Source organism: Schistocerca gregaria, chromosome 6 (genome assembly GCF_023897955.1).
Source record: "Schistocerca gregaria isolate iqSchGreg1 chromosome 6, iqSchGreg1.2, whole genome shotgun sequence".
In the NCBI taxonomy this organism is placed as follows: Eukaryota; Metazoa; Arthropoda; class Insecta; order Orthoptera; family Acrididae; genus Schistocerca; species Schistocerca gregaria.
The window spans coordinates 535,215,928-535,236,346 of NC_064925.1; positions in this window are offsets into that span (position 1 = coordinate 535,215,928).

Below are 20,419 nucleotides of genomic sequence, written 5' to 3' on the forward strand. Positions count from 1 at the left end.
TTTTTCTTTAATGTTGAAAGGCAATTTGGCCTTCAACGCACCGAGTTTATCACGTGTTGCGACTGGTTCGTCCAAAAAATGTCCCATGTTCAAGTATTTTTCAAAATATCTGCGAAGTTACCATTTTTACTGTTAAAAGTTTCAGGTTCTAAAATTTGTCTTCTGAGTCTCTCCTGGACGCATTGCGACCAGAATATGTTCAGAAAGGCACGCTCAAACTCAATGTACGTGGTACATACGTCAGCTTGACTGTATGCCCAGACAGCTGCATCGCCTTGGATGTAACCAACAACATATGAAATCTTTTTCCGGTCACTCCAAGTGCGTGGAAATGCATTACTAAAAGATTTAAGAAAAATCACCGGATGAATGGTTCGTTTTTCTGGGATAAAAGTCTGAAATTGCCTGTGTTTTATTAAGCTTTCTTCTTCCTTTGCCTTATGATATGGATTTGTTCCACTGTAATTACTATAACGTTCAGATGGCGAGTAATTACGATAATGTTGCTGTGGTTTACCATGATAATAGCTTGTGTTTGTGTTTGCACGACGTGGTATGTGTTGTTGTCGTGGTGTGTTTTGTTCTTGTGTGTTTGTTGTGTGTGGTATGTGTGCGTCATACTCGTATGTATATTGGTTTCTGAACTGTACATTTTGACTGATGTTTTCGTTACATTCAGACTGTGGTTGATCGGTGAATTGTGTCATTGGTGCAGTGACACTGTACTTCGTCACTAATCAGCTGTTTGTTATTAGTGATGTATTCCGCTACGGAGTCGTGCACAATTGTTGGTAAATTTTCACGAATGCATCTATCAAAATGTTTCTCTTTGTTCTCAACCCAATCATGAAATTCTTTATTAATATTTTGAAAATGAGCTATGGCGTCAAATTGTAATCTGTCATTCAGGTGTAGTTCAATATCGTCAAATTTATTCTGCACATCAGTAATTCGGTTTTGAAAGTATTCATGTACTGAAGGATATGATGGAATTTGTTCAGTAAGAGCTTTACACGTGACAATAAGGTTTTTTACTTGAGTCTGTAAAAGTGCTACGTCATTTGTAGTCTTTTCTTGTATCGTATTAAGCTTGGAAAATTTCATACCGAGTTCAGTCATCTGTTTGGACAGTGTGGCGTCTATAAGTTCCACCCGTTTACATAAAGTGTCATTACCTGTTTTGATTGCTATGAGATCAGATTTAATTTCGTCATTTTGTGTTTTTAACTGTTCATTTTGTGTCTTTAAGGTTGCCATATTTTCTGCGTTTTGTTTTCTTAGCATTTGTAACAAGGTGGCTATGTTTACTGTTCGCAAGGTCTCTGCTCCCGCCGCGTCATTAGACGTGACGTCATGTATTAACATGGGCTCTGACTGAGACTTCGAAATTTTTGTGGTGGACGGCCTATTGTCAAAATTTTCGTTAACACTTGCGTCAATATTTGATGAATCGTCACTACCGGTTGCTGTCGTAAAGTCATTTTCTAACATTTGTCTCTCGTCCGGGCCAGATTGCGTCTGAATAGTATGACTTTGCTGTTCCACATTTGCGTATTGTTTTCTAGTTATGACCATGCTTCAAGAAAATAAAGTTTGACACTGGTTTTAAAATAAAATGCAGTTGAATATGAATCGCTCGTAGCAACAATGACTTTGTTAATTTAAAAATGTAAACTGAATATGGGATTATTGTTAATGGCTGCTGGCCATGTTACAACGTATCGTACAGACGTCGGCCATATTTGTACACTCGTGTATTGGTATTGTTGCAGAAGTTATTGTTTAAGGAAAAGCACCGAGAATTAAATTTATCACTGAAAACTGCTACGCGCGAAACAAATACTACAGAATCTACTGAAGACCTAATACACTGAATTATGCGTCTGGTCAAGCCTGCCAATGTAGAATGAAGGCCTTCACGATCGTGTGACATGGCTGTTGATATACTTTCCGGGATGTGAGGTCGTGGTCCAAGAACTTTTCTGCTCCTTACGTTTCGTCCAGGACTGCGCTGGACTTCTTCAGAGGAGCTGCTCCGCCGACTCGGCAAGACTCAGCGGAGCAGCCCCTCTGAAGAAGTCCAGCGCAGTCCTGGACGAAATGTAAGAAGCAGAAAAGTTCTTGGACCACGACCTCACATCCCGGAAAGTATATCAACAGCCAAGCCTGCCATTGCAAAGATGCTGCGTCTTACCTTATTTTGCTGGAAGCTTCGTTGATTCTTCCTGGAAAATATTAGAATTGGAAAATATCTTCAGATTTTTGTTATTTCTCACATATTCAAGTCCAGGTCCAGAAAGTTGATTTTTCACATGAAACAAAGAGAACAATGTAACAAATGACAATAACATCTCCGACACGCAGTCGTCAATATAAAATAAATAAATAAAATAAAATATTGGTTATTGTATATATATGATAGTGATTGGTTGTAATTAATATTTGCTTATCTGGAACGTGGACGTTTAAATAATTGGTATCAGACGCTTGACAATGGCTTTTTAGTAAATGAAATGTTATTCGTAGTTGACCGTGAAATAAGACTCAAATAATCGGACTTCGTATTTAAATCGTTTCCAAAGACTGCTGCGGTAGGTGCGGACCCAAATTTTAATCTCAATATTAGAATAATTTGCCAGCCATGTCAATACGTCGTACAGAGGTGACGGTCTACTAAACATAAAAAAGTTTACACAGTTAGTTAAATCAGATATATTCAACGAATAAGCCTACAGTTACATAATTCTACTTACTTTCATAAATATAAATTCTTTACAGAATCGAGTGCCTAGTAAGATTGCAACTAGCATTGTTCTTATATAACATCAAATATGGCGGCGTGCCAGTTAATAAAATAAACGTGTTTCCCGCACAAGCTATTCTACTCGACCTACTTCTTGTTAATCAAACATAAGTGTGTCATAATTGTATTTTGTTTTATCAGCGGCACAGCGCTGCAGTTCTGTGCCATAGGCTTTATTTATTTGTCAGAGATTATTTAATTAAGATTTCGCGTTTCCGAGAAAACTCACGCAGAGCATGCAAATGGCCCTTTTTAGAGAGTATTCATGAGAGACAAGGGCATTCTATATTAATGTGTGACATCACCAACAACTTTTGTAAGTAGGCTGTTTAGGTTTTAATGTTGGTAACGCCACGTAGCGCTCTGTATGAAAATCACTGACCGTGCTCTGTGCAGTCTGTGGCTCGTTGGACTTACTGTTAGAATATTCGCTTGTGTAGTGTTGGGCACTTGGACGTGAACAGAACGTAACGTTGGGCAGTTGGAGGTGAGCCGCCAGCAGTGGTGGATGTGGAGAGAGATATGCCAGAGTTTTGAGAGGACGATGTGGACATGTGTCCGCCACAAAAAGTAAATTTATAAAGATGGAGGTCAGGAATTGATATATATATATATATATATATATATATATATATATATATATATATATATATATATATATATATATGATGACTTTTGAACATTATTTGGGTAAATACATTGTTTGTTCTTTATCAAAATCTTTCATTTACTAACTATGCCTATCTGTAGTTAGTACCTTAGTACCTTCAGTGGTTAGAATCTTTTATTTAGCTGGCAGTAGTGGCGCACGCTGTATTGCAGTAATTCGAGTAACGAAGATTTTTGTGAGGTAGGTGATTTGTGAAAGGTATAGGTTATTGTTAGTAGGGCCATTCTTTTGTAGGGATTATTGAAAGTCAGATTGCGTTACACTAAAAATTTGCGCTAAAAAAATATTCTGCGTCAGTTTAGTGATGATCAGAATAAGTAAAGAGAGAACGTTCAGCTTTATTCAACTGTCTCTGCATCAAATAACGTAGACAAATAACGTAGAAGTTTACCAGCACAGTAATTCATAATTCTGCAAGGAGGACTTTTCACTTTAATGTTGCTGTCATTAAGAGCTCTTTTAACCCATACAGACACAGACTCTGACTCAATTATTTTGCGATGATTCCTCGTCCTAAGAACCAAAGACATGTGGACATATAATAATATGTACCCTCTCTCTGTTGAACACACCACAAATTTGAAATGCCTGATAAGCAATAATTTCTCTGCTGTTAAATGTCTCCAGGCCTTCTACAGTCTCTGCTTTACCACGACGTACTAGAGCCGCAGTAACCCAACCATTACCATGTCCACTGAATTAGTAAGTGTAACATTCAGTACACATCCACAATACACTGAAGGGCTACGCAAAACCACTTGCGCACCTACAGTGTTCTTCGTACTAACAGAAATATTATCAACACCTTTATACACTGTTGGGCGCGAACGCATTCTCCTCCTGTAATAATGCTGCATCTCAGTAACTGGTTCAGTGCAGCTACAAGTGCGGCTGCTCGGCGACTGACACCGTCTCTCCAGATACATTACTTGTACAGCACTTCCTAATCGAACCCAACTTCCGCTGCTGGCGCCATATCAACTACCGGTCGCGGAGCAATAGTGCGCCCGGTCCATTTGTATCTGTGAGGTACCCTCGGTAGGGGCCCACGCCAGTCGGTCTGAGGCGAGCGTCTGAAGTGGTTAGATCTCCGGCTAAGCGCGTCTCTGCTAAGCCCGTAGGACAATGAATTTCTTACGTTCAGCCTAACTGATAATTTAATCACCTTCGTTTCAGGTTTAGATCTAAAAATCTTATGTTATCTTAAATTGCAATGCAGTGTTATTCGAGTGTGAAATTCAGAATATCTTCCAGTAGTTGCTTTGTCACTACTTTGTGAGTAAAGTGGAACCACATGTTGATGATCTGTAACTCTAAGATCATCAATCTTAAATGCGAATGTGCGTGAGATTATAACGTCTCGTCTTGACAATATTTTTCAGTATATCAACTTTTCTTTATGTTCAACCAACGTGGGGTGTACTTTGTGAGACCAGTACCACGTGCTTATACAATTGTTTCACCCATCAGATTAATTGTAAGACGATAGTAACCAGTCGGATGTTTTCCTTTTGTAAGTTGCGTTTTATTGTAATTTATTTTAATTATCCAAATTAAACCAAATTGACTACGTGAAGCATGTGGTGTAATCATCAAAGTAGCCCTCAGCTATTCTTTTCGAGAAGATTTCACACACAATTTGTATGAATTTAGTATAGCAGTATGTGGTAATTTCATGACGGACAGGATTGCGCTATAACCGTAACTTCTTTGGGTGAAAATTGACTCAGTTGGTTGTGGTTAATTTCCTCTTGCATTTGCATCAACGTTCTTCGTGTGTTATTTTATGAATGCAGTGTTGTATACAGTCTCCCAATCTTTGCTCCATATTTGATGTGTTCCGTGAGATAACAAACTCACACTTTCACAATCCTAAATAAAGCACCAGTTTAGTTATGACTCAAGTTTAATATGTTTAAATTTTAACGGTACAATTGTCAATGTTAAAATAAATGTCTAAATATAAACTGATTTATGTCTTTTTATTTAAATTTATATATATATATCACCGGTTGTTGTAAGATGACTATTAAAAGATTATAATTAATGTTAGTCTGGTTGGCAATTTGGTAAACTAGACTGGATACATGGTGAAACAGTTGCTCAGTAATGCAAGGATAACTTCCCCAGATTGCTCACAGCTTTTAACCCGCTTTTATTACCTTGAATATCAGCACCGCTTTCAGAAGAGCTTGATGCATCAATATTACAACTGCTTCATGCTCGGCACTTGTTGGGCGGCTCGGCCCTCCTCAAATGGTGTCTAACCCCTCCCCCGTACTCCCCCCCCCCACAACGACAGCCGCCCTGCACACGTTACCACATTGGTAACCCCGTTTCATTCAGGCTTTGACATGGCCTTGGGCTCTTGGTCCACCTTCCTTGCTGCACTGCACTGCCTTGTGTGGGACTCTGCTATTTCCAATGCCTCTCCCCTGGCTGCCTCGGGCCGCATGGACCTTGGCTGCCCGGCCCCCGGGCTTTGGACCCTGGCCCCCACACCTTCAACCCTTAGCACCTGGCACCGAGCGAGGTGGTTCAGTGGTTAGCACACTGGAACCGCATTTGGGAGGACGACGGTTCAATCCCGTCTCTGGCCATCCTGGTTTAGGTTTTCCGTGAATTCCCTAAATCGCTTCAGGCAAATGCCGGGATGGTTCCTTTGAAAGGGCACGGCCGATTTCCTTCCCCATCCTTCCCTCACGCGAGCTTGCGCTCCGTCTCTAATGACCTCGTTGTCGACGGGACGTTAAACATTAATCTCCTCCTCCTCCTTAGCACCTGGCCCCAATCCCGTGGCTCCCAGCCCCATCTCCTTGGCCTCTTGGACACTCGGGACTTTAGCTGCCACCTCAGTCTTGTCTGCCAAGGCACTCCGGCCACAGCTTCGGCGTCTACAGTTCCAGCGTCCACATCTCAGGCATCTAAAGCTCCAGCGTGCACTTTCCAGTATCCACAGCTCCTGCTACCATAGCTCACACTCCCAAAGTGCCAGCTTCAACAGCTCTGACGTCCCCAGACAAAGCACCACCCTCGTTTGTGCCTTCGTCCGCTCCATCGCTTTCTGATGTAGCTCATCTAACCGCTCCAATAACTTCTGATGTAACATATCTGTCTGCTCCAGCACCTTTACCCGACATATTGTTTTCACCCAGCCACCTCCACCACTTTGGCATGGTTCTCACACACGTGGCAGCCTCGTCACCCTCCCTGTAGCTGAGCACATCTCCAGTACCACTGGCTCCAGCACTGCTACCAGCCTGGCAGCTGTACCTCTCTATCAACCACATCGTGCATATCAGAAGACTCCTTGTACCACAGATAGTCTGTCCCTATCCTACTGCACTTGCAGAAGGAGCAAGGGAACAACGAATGTTCACCACTGGACATTAAAATTGCTACACCGAGAAGAAATGCAGATGATAAACGGGCCTTCATTGGACAAATATATTATACTAGAACTTACATGTGATAACATTTCGACGCAGTTTGGGTGCATAGATTCTGAGAAATCAGTACCCAGTACAACCAGCTCAGGCCGTAATAACGTGGCCATAATAACGGCCTTGATAGGCCTTGGCATTGAGTCAGACAGAGCTTGGATGGCGTGTACAGGTACAGCTGCCCATGCAGCTTCAACACGATACCACTGTTCATCAACAATAGTGACTGGCGTATTGTGACGAACCAGTTGATCGGCCACCATTGACCAGACATTTTCAATTGGTAAGAGATCTGGAGAATGTGATTGCCGGGACAGCAGTCGAACATTTTCTGTGTCCACAAAGGCCCGTACTGGACCTTCAACACGCGGTCGTGAAGTATCCTGCTGAAATGTAGGGTTTCGCAGGGAGCGAATGAAGGGTAGAGCTACGGGTCGTAACACATCTGAAATGTAACGTCCACTGTTCAAAGTGCCGTCAATCCAAACAAGAGGTGACCGAGACGTGTAATCAAAGGCACCCCGTACCATCACGCTGGGTTATACGCCAGTATGGTGATGACGAATACACGCTTCCAATGTGTGTTCACCGCGATGTCGCCAAACGCGGATGCAACCATCATGATGCTGTGAACAGAACCTGGATTCATCCGAAAAATTGACGTTTTGCCATTCGTGCACCCAGGTTCGTCGTTGAGTACATCATCGCAGGCGCTCCTGTCTGTGATGGATCGTTAAGTGTAACCGCAGCTATGGTCTCCGAGCTGATAGTCCATGCTGCTGCAAGCGTCGTCAAACTGTTCGTGCAGATGGCTGTTGTCTTCCAAACGTTCCCATCTGTTGACTCAGGGATCGAGACGTGGCTGCACGATCCGTTCCAGCCATGCGGATAAGATGCCTGTCATCTCGATTGTTAGTGATGCGAGGTCGTTTGGATCCAGCACGGCTTTCTGTATTACCCTCCTGAACCCACCGATTCCATATTATGCTAACAGTCATTGGATCTCGAACAACGCGAGCAGCAATGTCGCTATACGATAAATCGCAATCGTGATAGTTTACAATCCGATCTTTATAAAAGTCAGAAACGTGATGGTACGCATTTCACCTCCTCACACGAGGCATCACAACAACTTTTCGCCAGGCAACGCCGGTCAACTGCTGTTTGTGTGTGAGAAATCGATTGAAAACTTTCCTGATGTCAGCACGTTGTAGGTGTCGCCAACCTTGTGTGAATGCTCAGAAAAGCTAATGATTTGCATATCACAGCGTCTTCTTCCTGTCGGTTAAATTTCGCGTCTGTATCACGTTATCTTCGTGGTGTAGCAATTTTAATATCGAGTAGTGTATATACACTTTCCTACGCATCATGATTTCGTCTATCTTGTCTTCGCAGTACTTAATCGTGATGTGCAGGAGGTGGACAAGAATTTGGAAGCATCGTGAGAAAGGCATGCTTGAACATCAATGCAGATTCGAGACAAGTCTGTAAGTTGCTCTGTTATCTATGAACGCGACCTGTGCAATGTCCTCAGCAGGTCCCAAGTGTCAATCGTGGTCAGAACAGCATTTTCTGTAGCTATGGGTGTCGCAGCTAAATGAATTCGATTGTGTGTAAATTGTTGGTACTCGTATGGTGCTTGCTTCCGAAATCAAGGGAGTCGAAATGTTTAGTGCTTCAGGATGAATTATATTAAATATGTATACCACATACAAGGAAAGGGGATATACAGCATGTACCAATTCACAACTCGGATGAAAGTGTGTGTTGTAGGACAATCATTGAAGGGGTTCTTGTAGATCAATAAGAGGGGAATAGCTGCAGGACTGAATGTCGCCTTCGCAAACCCTATCGGCACAAAAACAACGCGAAGGAGGCATGAGCAGGGTATTACAGAGCGGGATGGAATTCTAAAAACACTTATCTTCAATTTAAATTCCTGTAACAGGAAAAACGTTGTATCGAACACATAACATTTGGACCAAGGAGCAAAAGAAGAAAGTCATTTGGTCGAATGAATGCTGTTTCCCATTACTTCCTAAATGGTTCAAATGGCTCTGAGCACTATGGGACTTAACTGCCGAGGTCATCACGGCCAGCCACTACCTCCAATTTCTGGCCCAATCCACATCTCAGAACTGAAACGTGGTGAGAGTTTGGAGATGACTTAGACAGCCACATCGTAGTAGTACATGGGCCCTACGGTTACTCTACAATGTCGCATTATCGCCAAAGGCTATTTGACCATTTTGGCTGATCAAATGGATCCTATGGTACAATTATTAGACTGCAATGGCTATGATGTGTTCGAAGATGACAAGGCCCCTGTTCACACAGTTCGAACTGTTAACAACCGGCTGTGAGACAATGGGGACGAATTGTCCCATCGTTCCTGAACACGACACTTACCAGATCTCAGTATTAGGGAGCCTTTGTGGTCTGCTTTGTAGAGAAGGTTGGGTGTTGATCATCCACTTCTATCATCGTTACCTGAACTTTCCGCTATTTTGCTTGAGCAGTAGGATAAGGTTCCCTTGAAAATCGTACAAGACATGGAATTGCCATTCGTAGACGACTCGAAACTTCTTAGAATGTCAATTTTTCACCTACACCATACTAGTAAAGTTTATGATGTTTTCATATTTTCATCCATCTGTTATATTTTGATTGCCTTCTATAATGGATGAATGTGTAGTCTTTTTTGATAATATACATTACCGGCCATTAAAATTGCTACACCAAGAAGAAATGCAGATGATAAACGGGTATTCATTGGTCAGATATATGATACTAGAACTGACATGTGATTACATTTTCACGCAATTTGGGTGCATAGATCCTGAAGTGATATCAGGTGTTCCCCAGGGAAGCGTCCTGGGATCTCTGCTGTTCCTGATCTATATAAATGACCTGGGTGACAATCTGAGCAGTTCTCTTAGGTTGTTCGCAGATGATACAGTAATTTACAGTCTATTAAGGTCATCCGAAGACTAGTATCAGTTGCAAAGCGATTTAGATAGCATAACTGTATGGTGTGGCAGGTGGCAGTTGACGCTAAATAACGAAAAGTGTGAGGTGATCCACACGAGTTCCAAAAGAAATCCGTTGGAATTCGAATATTCGATAAATAGTACAATTCTCAAGGCTGTCAATTCAACTAAGTACCTGGGTGTTAAAATTGCGAACAACTTCAGTTGGAAAGACCACATAGATAATATTGTGGGGAAGGCGAGCCAAAGGTTGCGTATCATTGGCAGGACACTTAGAAGATGCAACACGTCCACTAAAGATACAGCTTACACTACACTCGTTTGTCCTCTGTTAGAATATTGCTGCGCGGTGTGGGATCCTAACCAGGTGGGATTGACGGAGGACATCGATAGGGTGCAATAAAGGGCAGCTCGTTTTGTATTATCGCGTAATAGGGGAGAGTCTGTGGCAGATATGATATGCAAATTGGGATGGAAGTCATTGCAGAAAAGACGTTTTTCGACGCGGCGAGATCTATTTACGAAATTTCAGTCACCAACTTTCTCTTCCGAATGCGAAAATATTTTGTTGAGTCCAACTTACATAGGTTGGAATGATCATCAAAATAAAATAAGAGAAATCAGAGCTCGAACAGAAAGGTTTAGGTGTTCGTTTCTCCCGCGCGCCTTTCGGGAGTGGAATGGTAGAGAGATAGTATGATTGTGGTTCGATGAACCCTCTGCCTAGCACTCAAATGTGAATTGTAGTGTAGTCGTAGATGTAGATGTAGAAATCAGTACCCAGAACAACCACCTCTGGCTGAAATAACGGCCTTGTTACGCCTGGGCATTGAGTCAATTAGAGCTTGGATGGCGTGTACAGGTACAGCTGCCCATGCAGCTACAACACGATACCACTGTTCATCAACAATAGTGACTGGCGTATTGTGACGAACCAGCTGATCGGCCACCATTGACCAGACATTTTCAATTGGTAAGAGATCTGGAGAATGTGACTGCCGGGACAGCAGTAGAACATTTTCTGTGTCCACAAAGGCCCGTACTGGACCTTCAACACGCGGTCGTGAAGTATCCTGCTGAAATGTAGGGTTTCGCAGGGAGCGAATGAAGGGTAGAGCTACGGGTCGTAACACATCTGAAATGTAACGTCCACTGTTCAAAGTGCCGTCAATCCAAACAAGAGGTGACCGAGACGTGTAATCAAAGGCACCCCGTACCATCACGCTGGGTTATACGCCAGTATGGTGATGACGAATACACGCTTCCAATGTGTGTTCACCGCGATGTCGCCAAACACGGATGCGACCATCATGATGCTGTAAACAGAACCTCGATTCATCCGAAAAAAGACGTTTTGCCATTCGTACACCTAGGTTCGTCGTTGAGTACACCATCGCAGGCGCTCCTGTCTGTGATGCAGCGTCAAGAGTAACCGCAGCCATGCGAGCTGATTGTCCATGCTGCGGCAAACGTCGTCGAACTCATCGTCGAGCTGGTTGTTGTCTTGCCAAAGTAGCCATCTGTTGACTCAGGGATCGAGATGTGGCTGCACGATCCGTTACAGCTATGCGGATAAGATGCCTGTCATCTCTACCGCTAGTGATACGAGACCGTTGGGATCCAGCAAGCCGTTCCGTATTACCGTTCTGAACCCTCCGATTCCACATTCTGCTAACAGTCATTCGTTCTCGACCAACGTGAGCAGCAATGTCGCGATAGGCAACAATCCGACCTTTATCAAAATCAGAAACGTGATGGTCCGCATTTCTCCTTCTAACACAGGGCATCACAACAACGTTTCACCAGGCAACACCGGTCAGCTACTGTTTGTGTGTGAGAAGTCGGCTGGAAACTTTCCTCATGTCAGCGCGTTGTAGGTGTCGCCACCGGCGCCAACCTTGTGTGAATGCTCTGAAAAGTTAATCATTTTCATATCACAGCATCTCCTTCCTGTCTGTTAAATTTCGCGGCTGTAGCACGTCATCTACGTGGTGTAGCAATTTTAATGGCCAGTAGTGTAGATAAGGACAGGTAAAAGGAAGTGAACTTTATTTCAATTTCTATAATAATGTGTGACATCACCAACCACTTCAGTCTTGCTGCAATTAAGAGCTCCTTTAATCTAGACAGGCACAGACTCTGACTCTTTGCGATGGTTCCTCGTCCTAAGAACCAATGGCATTGTGGACATTTAATAGGATGTATCCCTATTTCTGTTGTACACTTCACAAATTTGAAATGTCTGATAAGAAATAACTCCTCACCTCTTAAAAGTCTCCAGGCCTGCCACATCTTTATCTTTCGTCCGCGTCGTTCATGTTTAATTCGTTACAGGATGGAATACAAACACGCACACGGAAAAAGTGGCAAATAATCTTTGCATTCACCCTTTACCAGCATACAGGTTTTTATGTAATATAGCTAATGATAAAGGACAGCTAGAAGGAAGGGAACCCTATTTCAGTTTCTATAATGACTATGAATTCCCTTTAAATACCATTGTGTGTTAATGTGTTCGTCTTTTATTTTATGATTTTATGATAATTGGTTTCTACAGTAATTTAAATTTTGATAAAGTCTGCTATACGTATTTTACCTACTGTATTTACCTTAAATGAAGAACACATCTAAGACCACAGCAGCGACATCTACGAAGCATATAGGCAAACATATTTCTGGTAGCAACTGCACTTCAGTATTTTCTGTATAGTAGCGCCAGTAACAAAATGATTATGTGGACGGTGCGGCCTATATTTTAGTTCTACGTGACAATGCTTTGCTGAGTGTATTTGTATGTTTTGTCGATGCTATTACAGCTTCGTCACATTAGGACATGGTGCAGAACAGGTACGCTCTACCTTATTTTATCTCTACATTCCCAGTTTGTATATTGTGAGAGGAAATACTGTATCGTTTTGAAAGGTAGATTGCCCACTCAGTGCATATTTTTTATATTGTAGATCTGAAGATGGTCATTATAGACTGCAACCGGTCATCGTCGAAGGACTCTATATTCTGATCAAAGACTGGAATAATAAACATTTGAGTGGTTACGATGGCAATTTAATGACAGACACAACAGACGATATGGCAATAGCCGAAAGGCGAAACGATTTTAAGCGAAACAATTTTAACGGACAGTTTCAATACAGTCAGCAACAAAACCAAAAGTTTGCTGACAACAGCCAACAGTTTTAGCAGCAAGATAATAGCAGTAACAATTCCTGTTAGCAAAATTAGGGATTACAGTAGAATTACATAGATAATAATCAGGGAAACAATTATGTTCACCGAAAATCAAATCGTCACGTACCATACAACAGAAACTACGACGACAGACAACAGAAGCATAATCAGAATTACAGACACAGTGACCGCAATGAAAACAGGCGAAATGATAGTTACGGACAGCAACAACACTGTGTATTAAACGAAGGACGCTTCCATACTCCACAGTCTGGTAATGAACAAAGCACGCGACCTGCACAGATAATTGGAATGCCGGAACAGTGTCATTAGAGTAGAAACAATAATGACAGATAGTAACTAGAAGCTCGGCATACTGTAGGGGTCAAGAGCAAAACCTCATCTACAGACAACTTGGACACAGTAACAGAGCGTATTATCACACTGGAAGACGTAAGAGACACTTTACTGCAGGAAAAAGAACGGCTACAAAAGAATATGTACCATCCGATTATCACCATACAGACTGACTCACATAGTTTCACCGCAATAATTGACTCTGGATTACCAGTTACAATGATTAGTGGTGCACCACTTAATAAATGCAATGTAAATAGCTCTTGCCCTACATACCCATTACAAAAAACTAAAGTTAAAGGAGCAGTTTCTGGAAAATGAGTAGATGTAAGACTACAGACTCCCCTAAAATTTACTATTCATGTACATCATTTTATGGAAATTTTTGGATCGTCCCACTTTTCAAAACAAATTATGCTGGGTATGATTTCTTAAAAGAACATGAAGCGATTTTGGACTTCAAAGACTCTTATATTCTACTATGTAACAATAATTGAGCGAGTTGTGTTACAGTTTCAGTACATCACTTCGGTCGAGAAACAGGACATTAACAGATTACAACTTTTTTTATACACGAAGAATACACTGTGGTATACTTCATTTTTCACTGACATGCCTATTGCAACCGACAATGGTAATGAAGAATCTAATTTCAACGTGTCGGACACCATCCAAGCGAAGGTAGACAATTGTAAAGCAGTAACAGATGAAGATAGACTATAGTTACAAGAAGTTTTACAGTCACATTGATATGTTTTTGAGAATACGAGGATTTGTGTGTGAATTCTAAGTAAAACCTCGTAAGACTTTTGTTTGAAAGCATTACTCACTATATTTTATTTATAGAGACAAAGTGAAACAATAATTAGAATCCATACTCGCACAAGTCATTATTCAACCGACGGCAAAGCCATGTATCAGCCCATTACACGTGGTTACCAAAAAAGACGGATCATTGAGGCTTGTGTTCGATTCACGACAGATTACAGTTACAGAAACAGGTAGACCACAGACACTTGATGAATTGCACCAAATTATCATGGAGTAACAGTACTTCCAACATTAGATTGAAGTCTGGATTTTGGCAAATAGAACTCCACCGCAGCGGTCGTAAATACGCTGCCTTTTTATGCTTCAGTAACTGTTATCAGTTCTGCAAATTACCTTTTGGCCTTACTGTATCATTAGCAGCTTTCATGCGTGGCACGAACACTATTCTTCCATCTGATTTAAAAGACAGGATCACAACATACATCGATGACATACTTACTGTGGAAGCAGCTTGGTATAAAGATTACAGTGCTTCGAATGCACTACTGTATACATAGTCACGCCATGGTTTTACATTCAATCTACGTAAATCAGAGTCTTGAAAACCATATACTTTTTAGCCGCATGATCTCTGCTGACAGAATTGAAGCAGACCCCGATAAACTTCAAGCTACCCGAACGTCACTGTTCCCACAACTAAAAGACAGCTACGAAGTTTTGTTGACCTCATAATTTTTTTAGGCTTTTCATTCATTATACAGCTTTGGATATATCGAGACTTCGTCAGCTAAGTGGTAAAAGCTGAAACTGATTCTGGGATGTTCAGGCGCTAACTGAATTTTAAATATGCTTCATTGGATGCCCCTCTATTGTCGTCCCCAGATCTTTCTTAATATATTTGTATTTCAACAGACAGTCCCAAAACGGCCCTTGGCGTTCAGCCCTTCCAGGAAATAGACGAAATTAGAGTGATCGACACATAAAGAACTGCTTTTGTCAGTCGTGGACTTTCCCCAGCAGAAAGAAGTTTTCCTTTACAGAACTCTAAACATTCTAAGTCGACTCGGCTTTCCAAAATTTCGTTACTTCTTATATGGCAAAAATAAGAAAGTGAATACGGACTATGTCCGATAATTTTTCACATGATAGTCTGTGACGATGGGAACTTTATCGATAGGAATTCCAGGCGCACAAAATAGAGTGGCTGGTGACTTATCAAGATCTCTCACTGGTTCGCAGACGACTGCTTTCACACAATTTTGTCAAACTTCAGTCTTCTTTACATTCAGCAAGTTGCGTTTGAAAACTCTAAGACTTCTGCATCAAAAGATGTTGCCAAAGAAATTCTTAGGAATACAGTGTGGAAGAATAGCAAACAATTATGGCATAACAAACAAAATTCTACTATCAGAGATCATTACTTGGTACGAAATCTTATTGTTTTCAAACGTCTAAAATCCGACAGTAGTCCTTGGTTTCTCTGTATTCCTGGTGACCTTGTCAAGAAATCGATATGGTATATACATCTGAGCTATGCTCATTTCCAAGAACATGTTCCCTCATATTTCATAGAACATTCTATTTCATGAAGACGGCGAAAGGAACTAGGCGTGTTCTGGTGAAATGAAAACACTTACAGGAAGCAAAATCGTCCACTGCATCACATTTGGCTCCATTTTTCCCGTTTATCCCGATTAAATTACGGGTTTCAGCGGCGCTTAGCCTCTACGGTCCTATTCCAAAGGGCGAAAATTGTTTTTCGCTCATACTTGTTGAAGGTGAGCTAATATCTAAAATTATTTCCTTTACGTCACTTCCCAGAGCTGGAGCAAAACTGTTTCAGTTGCATTCACTAAGAATTTTTTACCACATGTAGGACATGTAGTAAAGGTTATAGCTAACAGTGGACAACAACTTCTTTGCAACTTGGACACGTACATTGAACAACAGATACATTAAACACATTTTTATTTCCCGGTACCACGCTTCCTCCAACCCTTGTGAAATAATAAGAAAAGAGATAGGAAAACTACGTATACTTTATTCCACAAGCAACACACTAACTGGACCGATACATTCAGATTTTTTAGGACGCCATTAATTCGATTCCAAATGACTCAACTTTGCTGTAGCCGCATTTAGTTCTGAAGAATAAAAAAGCCACCAGACACAATAAAAGAACCGGTTTCTCTTCCCAAGTCACTTTGTTTACGACATCGTCAACTGATTGACATTGCAATTACTGACATAAAAGAGGCAACTGAGAAGAGGAAGGTGCTACAAAAGAAGCTAAGTAACACTTGAAAATTTTAAGTTGGACAAAAAGTTTTAGTTCGAACACACCCATACTCTTGTAAAGCAAAGAACAAGTGTCAGAAATTTCTTCACAACGGACCGTTTCGGATTTTACAAATTCCACATCCCACGTTGTACATCTTGAAACACTCAGAACAAAAGCTTCTAGAGGTCCTCATCACATCACCAATATAAAACCGTTCATTGAATAATTACTTGACTCTTTTTTCCTAACGATGACAACAGCGCATAGATATATAACAGCCACGTTGTGAAAACACTATTTCATTTTCTTTTGACATCGACAATTTGTACATAGTTAGTAATTAAACTTTTTCTGAAGCTTTTCTTTCATTGACATCTATGTCTACGTAACAATAACAATTTTTTTTGCTTCATATAGTACTGTAAGTGAGAGCCATGTCGTATGTTTTATCTTCACTGTGCCATGGCTTTTGTGTAGTAGATAAATAAATGTTACACAAACGTAATCACAGTGAATTTTACGAGCTTTTGTGCAGAACAACTAGAAAAATAATAACACCGCCAAAATCATTTTCTCCCCACAATTGATTACTTCATATCTAGTGCGTACTAATGTAAATAGACCATTTTCTTTAACTTGCTTGAGCGCACTTCATTCAAACAAAACGTAGAGTATTGAGTGCACCTGAGCGCCATTGTAAGCAACATTTGTAACTTTATTTGGAGTGATCCTGCGCGCGAAATGTACAATGCTTTCTGCAAATTAATTTTTGTACCACTAACTACTTACGAGGTGAGTCAAGTGAAAACCTTAAATTTTCTAATAATAAATCGAAACTTCGAGCCGTTATCCTGTAAGTTGGCAAGCGTGCTAAAAACAGCGTGCAGAATGACCTGTAGATGACAGCATAGTGCATATGCACACATATCGTCGCAGTATCAGTATAAAGATGGCCGCCCCACTTGCGACTTGCACCGTTCTGTTATTCGGTTTTTGCTTAGTGAAGGTGTGAAAGCTATTGAAATTCATCGACGAATGAAGGTTCAGTACGGTGATGCATGTTTGTCGCAGCAGCAAGTCTACGAATGGAGTAGGAAGTTCGCAAATGGTGTGACTTCAGTGGAAGATTCTCCTCGTCCTGGTCAGGCACAACGAGTTGAGACTCCGCAGAACAATGTAGCAGTTGAAGCCATAGTGATGGTTCAAATGGCTCTGAGCACTATGGGACTTAGCATCTGAGGCCATCAGTCCCCTAGAACTTAGACCTACTTAAACCTAACTAACCTAAGGATATCACACACATCCATGCCCGAGGCAGGATTCGAACCTGCGACCGTATCGGTCGAGCGGTTCCAGACTGAAGCGCCTAGAACCGCTCGGCCACATAGGCTGGCGAAGCCATAGTGAAGGAAAACCGCCGAGTGACACTGAATGACATTGCAGCATGTTTACAGATCAGTCATGGGTCAGCACACCTCACTGTGCATGATGAGCTCCAGTTTCACAAAGTGTCTGAAAGATGGGTGCCACGGCAGCTGACTCCTGAAATGAGAGAACGACGTGTTGATACACGTGGAGAACTTCATCGGTGTTTTGAACGAGAAGGTGATGGCTTCCTTGCAATATTCGTTACTGGGGATGAAACCTGGGTTCACTTCCACCAACCGGAAACGAAGAGAGCGAGCAAGGAATGGCGGCATTCCTCATCACCAAAGAAGTTTCGAACAGAACCATCAGCAGGGATGGTGATGCTGACACTCTTCAGCGACGAAAAAGGCGTCATTTTGGAGCATTACATGCCTTGAGGGACCACTGACACCAGTGCATCATACACAGATTCATAAAAAATCATCTGCGGCCTGCAGTCAAATCAAAGCGCAGTGGATAGCTGTCAGCAGGTGTCCTTTTGCAACACGACAATGCAAGGCCCCTTACTGCCCGTACGACAGTTGCAACAATCACAGACCTGCATTTTGAGTGTCTCCCTCATCCACCACACACACACCAGACCTTGCCCCCAAGTGATTTCCATACGTTTGGACCACTCGAAGACGCAATGGGGGTAAACATGTTCCGTTCTGATGAAGAGGAACGTCACACGGTGCATGAATGGTTGCATGGATACCCAAAAGAACTTTTTTCTAAAGGAATTTATGCACTTCGTAAGGGCCTGAGGACTTGCATTGAGCGTGAGGGAGATTATGTTGAAAAGTGATACAGCTTTGTACCACTTCTGCACAATAAATAATATTTTAAATATATGTAAGGATTTCATTTGACTCACCCTCGCATAAATCAAAAATATTTGTCATGATTCCTTTACATTGCATAAATGCACTTAATATGTATATATTGCATGTTCTGCAATCTTTTTATGTTTCTCTATGACATATTGTACTACATCCTAGCTTACTACTGCTTTTGTGCAATTTTTCATCATAATCTTTGCCATATGCAGAAATCGTCCTGGAGAATTCTGGAATTTGTACTTACTTTGGATGTCTCAAACGCTAAGGGACAGTTTTGCATCGCTTATTATTCGGCAGCAGCCGCTGGTCAGAGCAGCTGTGTCGCCGGAGGATGTGCTTGTTTTGTTGTATCGTTAGAGGAATAGTGAGACAGACGACGAGCACAGGACTCCTGTCAATGTAGATGTAAAGTTAAGTGCGTCTGTGTTTGAGTAAAATTATTTTTATATGAATAGTGAAACAGAGAACAAAGGAGATTTTTATTTAGTTGCATTACAGTCGCGCGTAATTTGGAATTATTGTTGAATGAGACGTCTGCACCAGAAAACTTGAGATTTATCGTTAAAACTGGGTATGCCACGAGTCCTTCGCTCTGTCTCTGCCTCGCTACTCCTCTAACGACAGAACTTCCGGGCTCCTCGCTGCCGAAGCACATCTTCCAGCGGCACAGAAACTCTGATCAAAGAAGGCGCGCGAATAATAAGCAATTCAAAATTGTCGCTTAGCGTATGGGACATCCAAAGTTTTTGTAAATTCCTGAAATGCAAATAACGAACTGCCGATAGACCTGTTTCAGTAGAACTTCTGAATGTTGCTTACAAAGACTAGGTGACTATGATGAAAAACAGTCTCATGTATATGCGTCACTTTGAATTGAAGAAAGCTACTCGACCAGCCTTAATAATGTCTACCAGGTGTTACGGTACGAAATGAGCGTAACGATACAAATGTGTCGATAGGGAATATTTGTTGTGAACGAGCCTTAATTTTTTTTTGTTTGGTTGGTATGACAGCTGTCAAAGATATTTAGTATAGATCAAGTCATGGAACAAACAACATCATATGTTTTCATTCTGTTAACAACGTCGAATTTTGTACCAGAGAGTGATGATTTGCGGAAAGCATTAATTTTTTTGTTTTCATTAAAAAAAAGTGCTGCAGTGTCGCATCGAATGCTTGTCGAGGCATATGGTTATCATGCTCTATCAGAAGCAACATGCGAAAGATGGTTTCAAAGGTTCAGAAATAATGATATTTATGTAAGAAATGAAGAACGTGGAAGACCACCAAAAAAGTTCGAAGACGCCGAATTGCAAGCAATATTGGATGGAGATGATACTTTGAATCCGAAGCAAATGGCAGTAATGCTAAATGTTGCATAATAAACAATTTCTGACCGTTTGAAAGCTATGGGAAAGATCCAAAAGTGTGGAAAATGGGTGCCACATGAATTGAATGAAGGACAGGTGGAAATCAGAAAAACCATTTGTAAAATTTTGCTTCAAAGACATGAAAGAAAATCAATTTTGCATCGAATTGTTTCTGGCAATGAAAAATGAATTTATTTTAAGATTCCTAAACGGGAAAAATCATGGATTAGTCCATAACAACCCTCAACATCTGAAACGTCCCCTTAAGAAAAATTATTGAATTACTGTGCTGATAAACC